The following is a 19,260-nucleotide window of genomic DNA, read 5'->3' as shown; positions in this document are numbered from 1 at the left end:
GGGGGCCTTATATCTTTTCAGCATAAATGTTTTATTTGTACATATCTCAGTGGAAATGTAGCCTCAATATTTTTACTATATTAAACAAAATAATTTTACAATAGATTAAATTTTTATCACATTTAAGGCTCTGTGTGTGTGTGTGTGTGTGTGTGTGTGTCTGTGTGTGAAATGTAGATTTCTCATTTCTTTGGAGACTCAGTGGTATCATGTGATATTTTTCTGGAGGCTGTCTTATGAAAGGATGTTTTGCTGAAGCAGGCATGTAGGAGGATAATTTTGTTGAAAATAGACATGTGATGTTTTTTTCTAGAAGCTGCCTAAAGACTGCATGTGTTGTTTTGCTAGAGCAGATGCTTGAGAAGAGACTTGATGTTTGGAAAGGTATAAGTTAACCCAAGAGACAGCAGATAATGTGCTGGCATTGCTTAACCTTGTCACTCTTCACTGGTCTTTATTGGGCTTTGCTGATGCTAGTGTTACCTGATGATCATGTGGCATTGGTTCCCTTTGTCTTCTTCACTGATCATAGCTTATTGTTAACTCTTAAAGAGAATAGAACTTAAAAATTTTCATGGCATGCTAGTGGTTTCTGGCTACTCTCAAGGACTCCTGACAATTGGCAGAAACTTGCAGTTTCTTTTGGAAAAACTGCCCCTAAACTATTGGAAATGAACTTATCAAACTGAACTCTCTTCTCTCCCTCTCTGTTCTTATGTATTCTTTCCTGTATGTTCTCATGAGAGTTGGGCCTGTCTTATTTCTGATTTATTCTGTCAAAATTTTCTCTGATTTGTCATATTCTCTGTCCTTCATTAGATTTAATTGTTTGAGATAAAGTTGTATACTAAGACAGAGCTCTATTCCAGCCAGAAGGATTAAAAATGAATATTAAAGGCATGTGAGTGTACAACCTGCAGGGTCTCACAGATCTTTGTTTGTGATTCCTTGTACGTGGTTCTTTGCCAGGGTAGCCGTGTGGTTGGATTAAGATTCCTCTACATTCTCATTCACTGAGCCAACTTATGGAATGCCAAACAATCCTTTTAAGTTATCTCCTGCTAACATCAACCCATTTTCATAGGTAGGGCTGTACTGCTGTCAACAGGCACTATGACCAAAGCAACTGTTAGATGTTTAGAGTTCTACATCTTCTTCTAAAGGCAGCAAGGAGAAGATTGACTTCCAAAGCAGTTAGGATGAGGGTTTTTAAGGCTCAGGACAACAGTGACCCACCTACTCCAACAAGGCCACATCTCCAAATATTGCCACTCCTTGGGCTCTGCATACTCACCACACCTGTGTTTAGTCAGTGAAAAAGTCAATTAAAAAAGTAAAAATCTAAAATCTTCTTTTAGTAGCAATTTTATTTTAAATTTTGTTTGGATATATATTATATATTATATATTTATATTCATTGCCTTCCCCTGTTCATCCCCATACATTGCCTAACCCCATTCCCTTTCAGCCTTGCCTCTGAAATTATGCTTCCCCTCTTTTCCTACTCTTGGGGCCTGAAATCTCTCCAGGATTAGGTGCATCTTCTCCCACTGAGGCCACACTAGGCAGTCCTCTGTTATATATGTGCCAGAGACCTTGGACCAGCTCATGGGCTCTGCCTGATTTGTGGTTCAATCTGTGGGATCTCCTAGGAGTCTAGGTTACTTGAGATTCTTGGTTTTCCTATGGGTCACCCTACCCTTCAGGTCCTTCAATTCCTCCATAGGGGTCCCCAACTTCAATCCCATAATCTAAATAGTTGTTATGTACATCATTAGTGAATTAAAAAGAATCAATGAATTTGAAACAGAATAAATCAGGGGTATGGGGGGAGGGTTAGAGGGAGTTAATGAGGAAAGGGAAACTATGCAATTATAATCTAAAAATAATCTTAAAAAACATGTTTTAAATTTTAAAGTTTGAATTTCCCTGGGCTTAGGCCAGTATACTATTATTGTTCCAACCTTAAATCTATGTAATAGGTTAAATGTATTGTCAAATTTGTATACCACCAGGTATTATTTCTTACCCTTTTTATTCTGTATAATAATTTAGTGCTTGCACATCTATGTTTGTTGTATATGCACAAGATTAGTGTCCTGATCTATCACTTTTTATCTTTTTAGTTTAGAGAAGTTCTCTTAACTGATCTAAAGCCAGAGAAGTCTTCAGTAAGGCACAGCAACTTCCTGTCTCCATGCCCCTCTATGCTGGGGTAGTAGGCACATGTGGTGACACACAGAGTTTTAGATAGTTACTGAGAACTTAAACTTATGGTTAAGAATACTCAAGAGGAAGGATGACCAACCTCCAATGCTTTGGTCCTTCTTAGAAGAGGTAACAAAAATATTCATAGGAGGAGATATGGAGACAATATTTCAAGCAGAGACTGAATGAATGGCCATTTAGAGCCTACCCCAACTGGGGATCCAGCCCATGTACATACAGCCACCACACCCTGACAATATTGCTGATTCCAAGAAGTGCATGCTGACAGGAGCCTGGTATCACTGTTTCCTGAGAGGCTGTGCTAGAACATGACAAATACAGAGGCAGATGTTCATAGCCAAACAATGATTGAGAATGGCTTCCCATTGGAAGAGTTAGAAAAAGTATTAAAGATGCTGAAGAGGTTTGCAGCCCCATAAGAACAACAATGCCTACCAATCAGAGCTCTCAGGGACTAAAACACCATCCAAAAAGTACACATGGACAGACCTATGGTTACAGTTGCATATGTGGCAGAGGGTGGACTTATTGGGACAGAGAAGCCATTGGTTCTGCCAAGGTTTGATGACCCAGTGAAGCAAAAATTTCAGGGCAGTGATGTGGTAAGAGATGGGTTGTTGTGAAGGGGGAACACCCTCATAGAAGCAGAGGGGTGGGTGATGGGATTGGGAGATTATGGATAGGAAATCGTGAAAAGGGATAGCATTTGAAATGTAAATAAAAAATACCCAATTAAAAAAAGTATTACAAGTATTGTACATCAAGATCTCTTACCTACAAATCTATTTCTGTAGTCTCTCTTAGCAATTATTTAAGATTAGATATTATTAAATATCTTCTATGTGCTTGTATTTTATTCCCTAATCATCAATTTGACCACTTGCTGTATTGTTCCTCAATAATTCATTTTAAGCTATATCTTATATCAGAGGTTTCCTTGTAACTTTTCTTCATAACTTCTAGATTCTTCCATGACTATATACAATTTCTCTGTATTTTCAAAATCCAAAAATATTTATAATTATAATAATTTTCCTAGTAGAATAACTAATGAAAATGAATAAAAAGTGCTAAAGTAGTAATAAGTATCTTATAGACATTATAACAATTATTAACTGAATAAAGTTTGCCTTTAGGTGTCCATAGATCATTGATGAAATTATCCCAAACTTAGGGCTGGCAAGAGTACACAGTAGATAGCTCTGGTCTTACAGATATGCTGTGATGTAATCTAAATGAAGATATGAATTATTAAATATATTCCAATATTCATACCAAAGTCACATTTTGTGCAGTTTCAGTTGACTCATTAATACAGAATATTATATCTTTTGAGAAAATATATAGGAGAAATGTTTCTATTGGACACTTGGATGCCATTTTCTTATAGATAAAGTCACCCACTGGAACACAAACATAAACCCTCACAGTAATTATTGCTCAGAAGGGATTAATTTGGCATCAATTCCAAAATAATGATTGTCATAGAATACAATATTATTTCATGCTTGCTACAGTGTTTCTACAATGATATTGAATGTATTATAAATTTCAGTATGTATGGAGGGCAATGATGGATGTATTTGCCTGCAGCCACACATACAGTCATGTATAGAGGTCAAAGGCTAATATCACGATGTCCTTGCTTGATGGGTTGTCCTATATTTTGTGATACAACTTCTTATTGAACCTGGAGGTCCTTGATTTTGCTTGGCTGGTACACCAGTGCATGAGATTCCTGGATCAGCATCCCTAGGTAACCGACACATGGTATTCAGCTCTTACGTGGATTTGGGGGATGCAAACTCAGGTTCTGGTGCTTGCATAGGAAGAACACTAACCTAGTAATATAGTCCCTACTGGACCACTCCCTAGTCCCCAAATGTGTTTTAATGTAGGATATCACATCACTATACTTGTAAAAATGAATGTTTATGAAACTTTGTAGTATATTAGTCCTTGATGGTCTGGTAATCACTATATAACCTAGTATTAACTGATAGCTGTGACAATATTCCTGCCTCAGCTTCTTTTGTTTTTTGTTTGTTTGTTTTTTGTATTTTGTATTTTGATTTTGCTTTTCCTTTTTTCTCATTTTTATTGGTTATTATATTATAATAATATATAATATAATATAATATATAATATTATATTATATTTGCATTTCAAATATTATGCCCATTACCAGTTTCCCCTCTACAAGCCCCCTCTACCCTTTACCATCTTGATGGAATCTTATTTCTTATTGGATTTCATAAGATCTGTGAGTTGTATTGTGGGTATTCTAAACTTCTTTCTGAGTAACATCCAATCATCGGTGAGTACATGTCTGTTCTTACCTGCCTGGGTTACCTCACTCAGGATGATTTTTTCAAATTCTATCCCTTGGCCTGTGAATTTCATGAAATTATTGTTTTAATAGCTGAGTGTAAATATACTGCAATTTTTGTACCAATTCCCCTGATGGGGGACATTTAGGTTGTTGCAAGATTCTGGCTATTATAAACAAGGTTATGAACATGGTGGAGCATATGTCTGTGTTATATGTTGGATCATCTTTTGGGTATATGCCCAGGATTAGTATAGCTGTGTCCTCTGGTAGAATTATTTCAAATTTTCTGAAGAACTGACAGAATGATTTCCAGAGTGGTTAAGCCAATTTACAATCCTATCACCAATGAAGGAATGTTACTCTTTCTCCACATCTTTGCAAACATCTGCTGTCACCTGAGATTTGGTGTTAGCCATTCTGACTATTGTGAGGTGAAATCTCATGGTTCTTTAATTTGCATTTCTCTGCTGACTAAGGATATTATACATTTCTTTCAGTGCTATTCAGCCATTTGAGAATCCTCTGTTTAGCTCTGTACACAATTTTTAACAGGGCTATTTGGTACTCTGGAATTTAACTTCTCAGCCTGTTTCTCCTTTGAGTAGAGGAACACTACTGATTTGTTCAAGTTAATTTTATACCCAGCCAGTTTGTTGAAGTTGTTTATCAGACTTAGTAGTTCTGTGGTGGAACTTTTGGGGTCACTTAAGTATACTATCATATCATCTGCAAATAATGATATTTTGACATCTTCCTTTCTAATTTTTACCCCTTTGACCTCCTTTTTTGTCTGATTGTTCTGGCTAGTTCTTCAAGAATTATATTGAATAAGTAGGGAGAGAGTGGGCAGCCTTGTCTAGTCCCTGATTTTAGTGGGGTTGCTTCAGGTTTTTCTCCATTTAGTTTAATGTTAGCTACTTGTTTGGTTTATATGACTTTTACTATGTTTCGCTATAGCCTCAAAATATTGTTCTTTCCAGGACTTTTGTCATGAACTGTTGTTGTAAAAATATAAAAATATAACAGTCTTTTATCCCCACTAGGACCAGCACCTCAGATTCTGCTAGATTTCTTAATTCCCAGTCCACAAAGTCTCTCACCCACTTTGCTCCATCTCATATCACAATGTCGAAGACCTCTCTCTGAGCCTGGCAACAATCTCTCTATGTATGTAGTTCCCAAAACAGGATTCCATGCCAGAAACACACATCTCAATTCCATAGTGGCCCAGTGTATCCAGCTGTCACACACTTTCTTACACTCAAACTGTCACATAAAAGATTACACAACACAATAACCTTTGACCCAATTGATAAGATATAATTGCTGCTCGTGAACGTGATTGTTGGGGGGAGGGCGGCAATGGGGAGAGGATGGGGAGGGGAACACCCATAAAGAAGGGGAGGGGGAGGGATTAGGGGGATGTTTGCCCAGAAACTGGGAAAGGGAATAACACTCGAAATGTAAATAAGAAATACTCAAGTTAATAAAAAAAAAAAAGATATAATTGCCACCTAAACATACAGACCCCATCTTTTTTTTTTTTTTTTTTTTTTTTTGGAGGTGGGGACTGAACCCAGGGCCTTGCGCTTGCTAGGCAAGCGCTCTACCACTGAGCTAAATCCCCAACCCCTCAGACCCCATCTCTTAAGAACATTAATAACAATCTGTAAATCTGTAACACAGAGTGGAATATGAACGTCAGCTTCCATTTTCTTTTCACCATGACTATGGTCTCTGTCCCTCCTGTCTCTCCTCTTTCCATTCCAGTCTCCTCCCCTTCCTTTAAACTTCTCTACCACTCATCCTTCCTTCTAGTCCAATGACAGGCCCCCTTCTATCCTGTACCTGCCCTCACCTGTATTTTACAAATTAAATGGGGAGAAGGTTCTGGAGAAGTCACCTGAGTTCTAGGCAACTGTCCTTGGGGCAGTGGAATTAGCATCAGAATACAGATAACTCCAGGGCAAACCACAAAAAAGAAGGGTGATTGAATTTTGTCAAATGCTTTCTCAATATCTAATGAAACGATCATGTGTTTTTTATCTTTGTATTTATTTGTATAGTGGGTTATGTTGATGGTTTTCCATATATTGAACTGTCCCTGAATACCTGGAATGAAGCCTACTTGCTCATGCTGGGTGATCCTTTTGATGTGCTCTAAGACTCAGTTTGCAAGAATTTTGTGGCGACACATGCTTTTTTTTTTTTTTTTTTTTTTTTTTTTTTTTTTGTTTGCAAGAATTTTAATGAGTATTTTTTGCAGCGATATTCATAGGGAAATTGGTTTGAAGTTCTCCTTTGTTGGGTCTTTGTGTGGTTTAGGTATAAGAGTAATTAGAAGGAATTTGGTAGTGCTCTGTCTGTTTCAATTTTGTGAAATACTTTTCAAAGTATTTCTATGAGGTTTTCTAGGAAGGTCTGGTAGAATTATGTACTAAACCTGTCCAGTCCTGAGGTCTTTTTGGTGGGGAGACTTTTATTTATTTATTTATTTTTTTAAACATCCCCCTCCCCCCTCCCCTTCCTTATGGGTGTTGCCCTCCCACCCCCCCCATTGCCGCCCTCCCCCCCGACAGTCTAGTTCACTGGGGGTTCAGTCTTAGCAGGACCCAGGGCTTCCCCTTCCTCTCGTGCTCTTACTAGGATATTCATTGCTACCTATGAGGTCAGAGTCCAGGGTCAGTCCATGTATAGTCTTTAGGTAGTGGCTTAGTCCCTGGAAGCTCTGGTTGCTTGGCATTGTTGTACATATGGGGGTCTCGAGCCGCTTCAAGCTCTTCAGTTCTTTCTCTGATTCCTTCAGCAGGGGTCCTATTCTCAGTTCAGTGGTTTGCTGCTGGCATTACGCCTCTGTATTTGCTGTATTCTGGCTGTGTCTCTCAGGGCGATCTACATCCAGCTCTTGTCGGTCTGCACTTCTTTGCTTCATCCATCTTGTCGAATTGGGTGGCTGTATATGTATGGGCCACATGTGGGGCAGGCTCTGAATGGGTGTCCCTTCAGTCTCTGTTTTAATCTTTGCCTCTCTCTTCCCTGCCCAAGGGTATTCTTGTTCCCCTTTTAAAGAAGGAGTGAAGCATTCACATTTTGATCATCCATCTTGAGTTTCATTTGTTCTAGGCATCTAGGGTAATTCAAGCATTAGGGCTAATAGCCACTTATCAATGAGTGCATACCATGTATGTCTTTCTGTGATTGGGTTAGCTCACTCAGGATGATATTTTCCAGTTCAACCATTTGCCTACGAATTTCATAAAGTCATTGTTTTTGATAGCTGAGTAATATTCCATTGTGTAGATGTACCACATTTTCTGTATCCATTCCTCTGTTGAAGGGCATCTGGGTTCTTTCCAGCTTCTGGCTATTATAAATAAGGCTGCGATGAACATAGTGGAACACGTGTCTTTTTTATATGTTGGGGCATCTTTTGGGTATATGCCCAAGAGAGGTATAGCTGGATCCTCAGGCAGTTCAATGTCCAATTTTCTGAGGAACCTCCAGACTGATTTCCAGAATGGTTGTACCAGTCTGCAATCCCACCAACAATGGAGGAGTGTTCCTCTTTCTCCGCATCCTCGCCAGCATCTGCTGTCACCTGAGTTTTTGATCTTAGCCATTCTCACTGGTGTGAGGTGAAATCTCAGGGTCGTTTTGATTTGCATTTCCCTTATGACTAAAGATGTTGAGCATTTCTTTAGGTGTTTCTCAGCCATTCGGCATTCCTCAGCTGAGAATTGTTTGTTTAGCTCTGAACCCCATTTTTTAATAGGGTTATTTGTCTCCCTGCGGTCTAACTTCTTGAGTTCTTTGTATATTTTGGATATAAGGCCTCTATCTGTTGTAGGATTGGTAAAGATCTTTTCCCAATCTGTTGGTTGCCGTTTTGTCCTAACCACGGTGTCCTTTGCCTTACATAAGCTTTGCAGTTTTATGAGATCCCATTTGTCAATTCTTGGTCTTAGAGCATAAGCCATTGGTGTTTTGTTCAGGAAATTTTTTCCAGTGCCCCTGTGTTCCAGATGCTTCCCTAGTTTTTCTTCTATTAGTTTGAGTGTATCTGGTTTGATGTGGAGGTCCTTGATCCACTTGGACTTAAGCTTTGTACAGGGTGATAAGCATGGATCGATCTGCATTCTTCTACATTTGAACCAGCACCATTTGCTGAAAATGCTAGCTTTTTTCCATTGGATGGTTTTGGCTCCTTTGTCAAAAATCAAGTGACCATAGGTGTGTGGGTTCATTTCTGGGTCTTCAATTCTATTCCATTGGTCTATCTGTCTGTCTCTGTACCAATACCATGCAGTTTTTATAACTATTGCTCTGTAATACTGCTTGAGTTCAGGGATAGTGATTCCCACTGAAGTCCTTTTATTGTTGAGGATAGTTTTAGCTATTCTGGGTTTTTTGTTATTCCAGATGAATTTGCAAATTGTTCTGTCTAACTTTTGAAGAATTGGATTGGTATTTTGATGGGGATTGCATTGAATCTGTAGATCGCTTTTGGTAAAATGGCCATTTTACTATATTAATCCTGTAATCCATGAGCATGGGAGATCTTTCCATCTTCTGAGGTCTTCTTCAATTTCTTTCTTCAGAGTCTTGAAGTTCTTATTGTACAGATCTTTTACTTGCTTGGTTAAAAAGTCACACAGTACTTTATATTATTTGGGTCTATTATGAAGGGTGTCGTTTCCTAATTTCTTTCTCGGCTTGTTTCTCTTTTGTGTAGAGGAAGGCTACTGATTTATTTGAGTTAATTTTATACCCAGCCACTTTGCTGAAGTTGTTTATCAGCTTTAGTAGTTCTCTGGTGGAAATTTTGGGATCATTAAATATACTATCATATCATCTGCAAATAGTGATATTTTGACTTCTTCTTTTCGATCTGTATCCCCTTGACCTCCTTTTGTTGTCTGATTGCTCTGGCTAGAACTTCAAGAACTATATTGAATAAGTAGGGAGAGAGTGGGCAGCCTTGTCTAGTCCCTGATTTTAGTGGGATTGCTTCAAGTTTCTCTCCATTTAGTTTAATGTTAGCCACTGGTTTGCTGTATATGGCTTTTACTATGTTTAGGTATGGGCCTTGAATTCCTATTCTTTCCAGGACTTTTTTATCATGAAGGGGTGTTGAATTTTGTCAAATGCTTTCTCAGCATCTAATGAAATGATCATGTAGTTTTGTTCTTTCAGTTTGTTTATTTCATGGATCACGTTGATGGTTTTCCGTATATTAAACCATCCCTGCATGCCTGGGATGAAGCCTACTTGATCATGGTGGATGAATGTTTTGATATGCTCTTGGATTCGGTTTGCCAGAAGTTTATTGAGTATTTTTGTGTCGATATTCATAAGGGAAATTGGTCTGAAGTTCTCTTTCTTTGTTGGGTGTTTGTGTGGTTTAGGTATAAGAGTAATTATGGCTTCATAGAAGGAATTCGGTAGTGATCCATCTGTTTCAATTTTGTGGAATAGTTTGGATAATATTGGTATGAGGTCTTCTATGAAGATCTGATAGAATTCTGCACTAAACCCGTCTGGACCTGGGCTCTTTTTGGTTGGGAGACCTTAAATGACTGCTTCTATTTCCTTAGGAGTTATGGGGTTGTTTAACTGGTTTATCTGTTCCTGATTTAACTTCGGTACCTGGTATCTGTCTAGGAAATTGTCCATTTCCTGTAGATTTTCAAGTTTTGTTGAACATAGGCTTTTATAGTAAGATCTGATGATTTTTTGAATTTCCTCTGAATCTGTAGTTATGTCTCCCTTTTCATTTCTGATTTTGTTAATTTGGACACACTCTGTGTCCTCTCGTTAGTCTGGCTAAGGGTTTATCTATCTTGTTGATTTTCTCAAAGAACCAACTTTTGGTTCTGTTGATTCTTTCTATGGTCCTTTTTGTTTCTACTTGATTGATTTCAGCTCTGAGTTTGATTATTACCTGCCTTCTACTCCTCCTGGGTGTATTTGCTTCTTTTTGTTCTAGAGCTTTTAGGTGTGCTGTCAAGCTGCTGACATATGCTCTTTCCTGTTTCTTTCTGCAGGCACTCAGCGCTATGAGTTTTCCTCTTAGCACAGCTTTCTTTGTGTCCCATAAGTTTGGGTATGTTGTACCTTCATTTTCATTAAATTCTAAAAAGTTTTTAATTTCATTCTTTATTTCTTCCTTGACCAGGTTATCATTGAGTAGAGCATTGTTCAATTTCCACGTATATGTGGGCATTCTTCCCTTATTATTATTGAAGACCAGTTTTATGCCGTGGTGGTCTGATAGCACGCATGGGATTATTTCTATCTTTCTGTACCTGTTGAGGCCCGTTTTTTGACCAATTATATGGTCAATTTTGGAGAAAGTACCATGAGGAGATGAGAAGAAGGTATATCCTTTTGCTTTAGGATAGAATGTTCTATAAATATCCGTTAAGTCCATTTGGCTCATGACTTCTCTTAGTCTGTCTACGTCTCTGTTTAATTTCTGTTTCCATCATCTGTCCATTGATGAGAGTGGGGTGTTGAAGTCTCCTACTATTATTGTGTGAGGTGCAATGTGTGTTTTGAGCTTTAGTAAGGTTTCTTTTACATATGTAGGTGCCCTTGTATTTGGGGCATAGATATTTAGCATTGAGAGTTCATCTTGGTGGATTTTTCCTTTGATGAATATGAAGTGTCCTTCCTTATCTTTTTTGAAGACTTTTAGTTGAAAATTGATTTTATTTGATATTAGAATGGCTACTCCAGCTTGCTTCTTCTGACCATTTGCTTGGAAATTGTTTTCCAGCCATTCACTCTGAGGTAGTGTCTGTCTTTGTCTCTGAGGTGTGTAAGCAGCAGAATGCAGGGTCCTCGTTGTGTATCCAGTTTGTTAATCTATGTCTTTTTATTGGGGAGTTGAGGCCATTGATGTTGAGAGATATTAAGGAATAGTGATTATTGCTTCCTGTTATATTCATATTTGAATATGAGGTTATGTTTGTGTGCTTTTCTTCTCTTTGTTTTGTTGCCAAGAGGATTAGTTTCTTGCTTCTTCTAGGGTATAGCTTTCTTCCTTATGTTGGGCTTTACCATTTATCATCCTTTGTAGTGCTGGATTTGTAGAAAGATATTGTGTAAATTTGTTTTTGTCATGGAATATCTTGGTTTCTCCATCTATGTTAATTGAGAGTTTTGCATGATACAGTAACCTGGGCTGGCATTTGTGTTCTCTTAGGGTCTGTATGACATCATTCCAGGATCTTCTGGCCTTCATAGTTTCTGGCGAAAAGTCTGGTGTGATTCTGATAGGTCTGCCTTTATATGTTACTTGACCTTTTTCCCTTATTGCTTTTAATATTCCTTCTTTGTTTTGTGCGTTTGGTGTTTTGACTATTATGTGACGGGAGGTGTTTCTTTTCTGGTCCAATCTATTTGGAGTTCTGTAGGCTTCTTGTATGCCTATGGGTATCTCTTTTTTTAGGTTAGGGAAGTTTTCTTCTATGATTTTGTTGAAGATATTTACTGGTCCTTTGAGCTGGGAGTCTTCACTCTCTTCTATACCTATTATCCTTAGGTTTGATCTTCTCATTGAGTCCTGGATTTCCTGTATGTTTTGGACCAGTAGCTTTTTCCGCTTTACATTATCTTTGACAGTTGAGTCAATGATTTCTATGGAATCTTCTGCTCCTGAGATTCTCTCTTCCATCTCTTGTATTCTGTTGGTGAAGCTTGTATCTACAGCTCCTTGTCTCTTCTTTTGGTTTTCTATATCCAGGGTTGTTTCCATGTCTTCTTTCTTGATTGTTTCTATTTCCATTTTTAATTCCTTCAACTGTTTGATTGTGTTTTCCTGGAATTCTTTCAGGGATTTTTGTGTCTCCTCTCTATGGGCTTCTACTTGTTTATTTATGTTTTCCTGGAATTCTTTCAGGCATTTTTGCGATTCCTCTCTCTAGGCTTCTACTTGTTTATTAATGTTTTCCTGTGTTTCTCTAAGGGAGTTCTTCATGTCTTTCTTGAAGTCCTCCAGCATCATGATCAAATATTATTTTGAAACTAGATCTCGCTTTTCTGGTGTGTTTGGATATTCCATGTTTGTTTTGATGGGAGAATTGGGCTCCGATGGTGCCATGTAGTCTTGGTTTCTGTTGCTTGGGTTCCTGTGCTTGCCTCTCGCCATCAGATTATCTCTAGTGTTACTTTGTTCTGCTATTTCTGACAGTGGCTAGACTGTACTATAAGCCTGTGTGTCAGGAGTGCTGTAAACCTGTTTTCCTCTTTTCTTTCAGCCGGTTATGGGGACAGAGTGTTCTGCTTTCGGGCGTGTAGTTTTTCCTCTCTACAGGTCTTCAGCTGTTCCTGTGGGCCTGTTTCTTGAGTTCACCAGGCAGGTCACTTGCAGCAGAAAAGTTGGTCTTACCTGTGGTCCTGAGGCTCAAGTTCGCTCGAGGGGTGCTGCCCACGAGCTCTCTGCGGCAGCAGCAACCAGGAAGATCTGTGCCACCGTTTCTGGGAGCTTCAGTGCACCAGGGTTCCAGATGGCGTTTGGTGTTTTCCTCTGGCGTCCGAGATGTGTGTGCAGAGTGCAGTCTCTTCTGGTTTCCCAGGCGTGTCTGCCTCTCTGAAGGTTTAGCTCTCCCTCCCACGGGATTTAGGTGCAGAGATCTGTTTATCAGGTCTGTTTCCTTCAGGTTCCGGCGATGTCTCAGGCGCAAGGGTCCTGCAGCTCCTGGCCCCTCCCCCACAGGAACCCAGAGGCCTTATACAGTTTCCTCTTGGGCCAGGGATGTGGGCAGGGGTGGGCAGTGTTGGTGGTCTCTTCCGCTCTGCAGCCTCAGGAGTGCCCACCTGACCAGGCGGTGAGGTCTCTCTCCGACAGGTTCTGGGAGCAGAGAGCTGCTGCGGGCCGGGATCGAGGGTGTGGAACTCCCAGTAAACACAGGGCATGCCCGGTCCTAGAGGAATTCTGCCTCTGTGTGTCCCAAGTTCACGAGACAGGACTCTTGCAGCAGAAAAGTTGGTCTTACCTGTGGTCCCGAGGCTCAAGTTTGCTCGTGGGGTGCTGCCCACAAGCTCTCTGCAGCGGCAGCAACCAGGAAGATATGCGCTGCCTTTCCCATGGGGAGACTTTTAATGACTGCTTCTATTTCTTTAGGAGTTATGGGGTTGATTGAACAGTTTATCTGTGCCTGACTTAACTTTGTTACCAGGTATTTGTCTAGAAAACTGAACATTTCCTCCAGATTTTCCAGTTTTAATGAATATAGACTTTTGTAGTAGAATCTTATGATTTTTTTTTTTAATTTCCTCAGATTTTGTTGCTGTGTCTCCCTTTCATTTCTGATTTTGTTAATTTTGACACTTTCTCTGTGCCCTCTGCTTAGTCTGGCTAAGGGACTAACTATTTTGTTGATTTTCTCAAAGAACCACTTTTTAGTTCTGTTGATTCTTTGTACAGTCCTTTTTGTTTCTACGTGGCTGATTTCAGCTCTGAGTTTGGCTATTTCCTGCCTTCTACTCCTTTGGGTGTATTTGCTACTTTTTATTCTAATGCTTTTAGTTTGCTGTCAAGCTGCTGATGCATGCTGCCTTCTATTTCTTTCTGCCAGCACTTAGACCTATGAGTTTTCCTCTTAGCACAGCTTTCATTGTGTCCCACAGGTTGGGGTATGTTGTACCTTCATTTTCATTAAATTCACACGTCTTTAATTTCTGTTTATTTCTTCCTTTACCAAGTTACCATTGAGTAGAACATTGTTCCACTTCCATGTATATGTGGACGTTCTTTCCTTATTGTTGTTATTGAAGACCAGTCTTAACACATGGTGATCTGATAGGATGCATGGGATTATTTCTATCTTTCTGTACCTTTTGAGGCCTGTTTTGTGCCCGATTATATGTTCTATTTTGGAGAAGGTACCATGAGTGCTGAGAAGAAGGTATATCCTTTTGTTTTAGGATGGAATGGTTTTTAAATTTCTATTAAGTCAATTTGGTCGAAACTATTGCTATTCTCTCTATGTCTTTGTTTAATTTCTGTGTCCACGACCTTCCCTTTGATTAGAGTGGGATGTTAAAGTCTCCTACTCTTATTGTATGAGGTGCAATGTGTGCTTTGAGCTTTAGTAAGGTTTCTTTTATGTATGTAGGTGCCCTTGTATTTGGAGCATGGATATTTAGGATTGAGAGTTCATCTTGGTGGATTTTTCCTTTGATGAATATGAATATGTCTCCTTCCTTATCTTTTTTTGATGACCTTTGGTTGGAAGTCGATTTTGTTCAATATTAGAATGGCTACTCCAGCTTGTTTCTTCAGACGAATTGATTTGAAAATGGTTTTCCAGCCTTTTACTCTGAAGTAGTGTCTGTCTTTGTCTCTGAGGTGTGTTTCCTGTAGGCAGCAAAATGCTGTGCCCTCTTTCCATATCCAGTCTGTTAATCTGTGTCCTTTTATTGGCTAATTGAGTCCATTAATATTGAGAGATATTAAGGAATAGTGATTGTTGCTTCCTGTTATGTTTATAATTAGAAGTGGGATTATGTTTATGTGCTTCTCTTCTTCTGTTTTTCTAACAAGAAAATTACTTTGTTGCTTTTTCTAGGGTGTAGTTTACCTCCTTGTGTTGGGCTTTGCCATTTTTTATCCTTTGTAGGGCTGGATTTTTAGAAATATATTGTGTAAATTTGGTTTTGTCAAAGAATATCTTGGTTTCTCCCTCAATTATAATTGATAGTTTTGCTGGCTATAAGAGCCTGGGTTGAAATTTTTGTTCCCTTAGGGTCTGTATGCCATCTGTCCAGAATATTCTGGATTTCACAATCTCTGGTGAGAATTCTGGTTTAATTCTGATAGGTCTGCCTTTATATGTTACTTGACATTTTCCCCTTACTGCTTTTAATATTCTTTCTTTGTTTTGTGCATTTGGTGTTTTGACTATCATGTGACAGGAGGAATTTCTTTTCTGGTCCAATCTATTTGGAGTTCTGTAGGCTTCTAGTATGTTTATGGACATCTCTTTCTTTAGGTTAGGGACGTTTTCTATGATTTTGTTTAAGGTATTTACTGGCCCTATAAGGTGGGAGTTTTCACTCTCTTCTATAGCTATTATTCTTTGGATTGATCTTCTCATTGTGTCCTGTATTTCCTGGATGTTTTGGGGTAGGAGTTTTTTCCATTTTCCATTATCTTTGACAGTTGTGTCGATGTTTTCTAAGTTATCTTCTGCTCCTGAGACTCTCTCTTCTACCTCTTGTATTCTGTTCTTGATTCTCACATCTATGTCTCCTGATCTCTTCCCTAGGTCTTTTTTATCTCCAGGGTTGTCTCCCTTTGGGTTTTCTTTATTTTTTCTATTTCCATTTTTACTCTTGGATTGTTTTGTTCATTTTCTTCTCCTGTTTGGTTATTTTTTCCAGTTGTTCTTTAAGGAATTTTTTTGTTTCCTCTTTAAGGGCTTCTACTTGCTTACTTATGTTGTTCTGTATTTCCTTAAGGGAGTTATTTATGACCTTCTTAAAGTCCTCCACCATCATGATAAAATGATTTTAAATCTAGATCGTGCTTATCCTGTGTTTGGATATCTAGTGTTTGCTTTGGTAAGGAGACCTGGCTCTGATGATGCCAAATAATCTTGTTTTCTTTTGTTTTGTTTCCTGCACCTGTTTTCCTCATTTTTTTTCAGCCACTTATGAGAACAGAGTGTTCTGCTCTCAGGTGTGTAGTCACTCCTGGCAGCTGACTTTCAGTTCTCCATGACGGCAGCAACTGGAAGGGTCCTGCTCCTACTGCTTCGAGGTCCCTTTGCACAAGGAGCACAGATGGCACTAGGCTTTTTCCTCTTGAGTTGGAAATGTGGACAGAGAGTAGTCTCCTCAGATGTAACAGGAGTGTCCATACTTCTGAGGGTCTAGCTCTCCTCCTTATGTGGGATTTGGGTTTAGGGAGCAGTTTGACTGGTTCAGTTCAGATCTGGGTGCAGATCTGAACCCTGGGGCTCCTGTAGCTTGACTGCTCTTATATTCCTTTGTTCACAGGCACTATGCAGTTTCCTCTTGGGTCAGGAATGTGGGCAAAATTTGGAAGAAGTAGCAGTCTGTCCTGCCCTGCAGTCTAAGGATTGCTCACACTTATGAGTGTTTAGCTTTCCCTCCCACAGGATTTGGGAGCAGGGAGCTATGGGCTCGGATCAGAGAAGTTGGGCCACAGGCACTAGAATGGATTTTGATATCCTGGGTTTATGTTATTCCAGATACATTTTGAGAACTGCTCTTTCTAACTGTATGAAGAATTGAGTTGAAATCTTGGTGGTGGGTTTCATAGACTCTCTAGAATGCTTTAGGTAACATGGCTATTTTTGCTATGGTAATCCTGTTGATCCATGAGCATGGGAGGTCTTTATATCTTCTGAGATCTTCTCAACTTATTTCTTCAGAGACATGAACTTCTTGTCATATAAATATTTCACTTTCTTGGAAAGCATCACAACAATATATTTCATACTACTTGTGAATATTGTAAAGGATGCCATTTCTCTAATTTTTTTCTCACCCTATTTATCATTTGAGTACAGGAAGTTACTGATTTGTTTGAATTAAATTTGTATCCAAACACTTTGCTGAAGTTGTTCATCATCTGTAGAAGTTCTCTTATGGACTTTTTAAAATCACTTATGCGTACTAATATATCATCTGTAAATAATGATATCTTGAGTTCTTCCTTTCCAATATGTATCCCTTTCATATCCTTTTGTGGCCTAATTCCTTTGGCTAGAATTTCAGGGACTATATTGAATAGATAGTGGGAGAGTGGGCAGCTTCATCTGGTTCCAGATTTTAGTAGGATTGCTTTAAGTTTCTCCATATTTAGCTTGATATTAGCTATTGGCTCGCTGTATTTTCCTTTCATTATATTTAGTTATAGAGTTTGAATTTCTATTCTCTCCAATAATTTAAGCATGAAAGTTTATTGTATTGTCAAAGGATTGTTGTTGTTTTTTTCTGCATCTAATGAGTTGATCTTGTGATTTTTTTCCTGTGTGTTTGTTTATATTCTGGATAACATTGATGGATATCCATATACCCCACCCTCAACAATGCACAGATCATGAAAACAGAAGCTAAATGGAAACACAGTGAAACTAACAAAAGTTTTGAACCAAGTTGGCTTAGCAGATATCTACAGAACATTTCATCCTAAAACAAATGAATATAACTTCTTATCATCACCTCATGGTACATTCTCTGTAACTGACATGAAACAAGCTTCAACAAATACAAGAAGATTGAAATGATCATATGCATCCTATCAGACCAAAACAGACTAAGGCTGGTCTTCAACAATAACAACAATAACATGAAGCCAACATACACGAGGAAGTTGAACAAGTATCTGCTCAATGATAACTTGGTCAAGGAATAAATAAAGAAAGACTTCTCAGAATGTAATGAAAATGAAGGCTCAACATACCCAAACTTATGGTATACTATAAAAAATAATGATAAATGAAAAATGCATGTCTCTCGGTGCATCCACAAAGAAACTAGCGTACAGTAACAGCCCTACAGCACACCTCAAAGCTCTAGAACATATAGATGCAAATACAGGAAGAGGAGTAAACAGCAGGAAATAGTCAAACTCAGAGCTAAAATCAACCAAATAGAAACAAACAAATTTAACTACAGAAAGAATCAACAAACCATTAGCTGGTTCTTTGAAAAACTCAACAAGATAAATAAACACTTAGCTTAGTCAGAGGACCCAAGATAGTATGCAAATTAACAAAATCAGAAATGTTAAATGGAGATATAACAACAGAAACCAAATAAATTTAAAAATTATCAGATCCTACTAAAAAAAAACCTTTACTCAAAAAAACTGGAAATCTAGATGAAATGGATCATTTTCTAGACAGATACCAAGTACCAAAGTTAAATTAGGATCAGCCACACCATCTAAACTGTCCCATAACCCCTAGGAAATAGAAGAAGTCATTAAAAGTTTCACAACCAAATAATTCCCAGGACCAGATGGTTTTAGTGAAGAATTCTATCAGATATTCAAAGAAGACCTAAAACCAAAGCTTATCAGTGTATTCCATAAAATAGAAACAGAAGGAACACTACCAAATACATTCTATGCAGCTACTGTTACAGTAATGCCCAAACTACACAAAGACCCAACAAAGAAAGAGGACTTCAGACCAATATCCCTCATGAGTATTGATGCAAAAATATTCAATAAAATTCTTGCAAACTAAATCCAAGAACACATCATAATGATCATTCATCATGATAAAGTAGGTTCCACCCGAGAGGCACAGATATTGTTCACTATATGGAAACCCATCAACATAATCCACTGCCTCAGGTTCTTAGAGCTTTAACTGTTAAGATAAAGTCTCACCGTGTAAATAACATGAATTGAACTTGCCATCTTCCAAATTAAGCTCCCTCCTACATCACAGCATATAGCTACTAAATTATTTTAGCTCACTGATAAATAAGATGTTTTGAAAATTGTTTTCCATGTTTTTAATTTTTTTCTTTCTTTTCATTAGGGACAATGTCCATTTAGGTTTCCTATCATAGGCTATTTTGCTGTTTAAAAAACTGGGAAATGATAGAAACTAATTTCCAGGGGATGATTTCAGCTACCACTATTTTAATGAAAATGTAAGATTAAATTGATTGGACACGTATGTATTAACTCATATCTTTGACATTTTAAA

Source organism: Rattus rattus, chromosome 1 (assembly GCF_011064425.1).
Source record: "Rattus rattus isolate New Zealand chromosome 1, Rrattus_CSIRO_v1, whole genome shotgun sequence".
Classification (NCBI taxonomy): domain Eukaryota; kingdom Metazoa; phylum Chordata; class Mammalia; order Rodentia; family Muridae; genus Rattus; species Rattus rattus.
The sequence above is the reverse complement of the archived record's forward strand: the minus strand, read 5'-3'. Positions refer to the sequence as shown.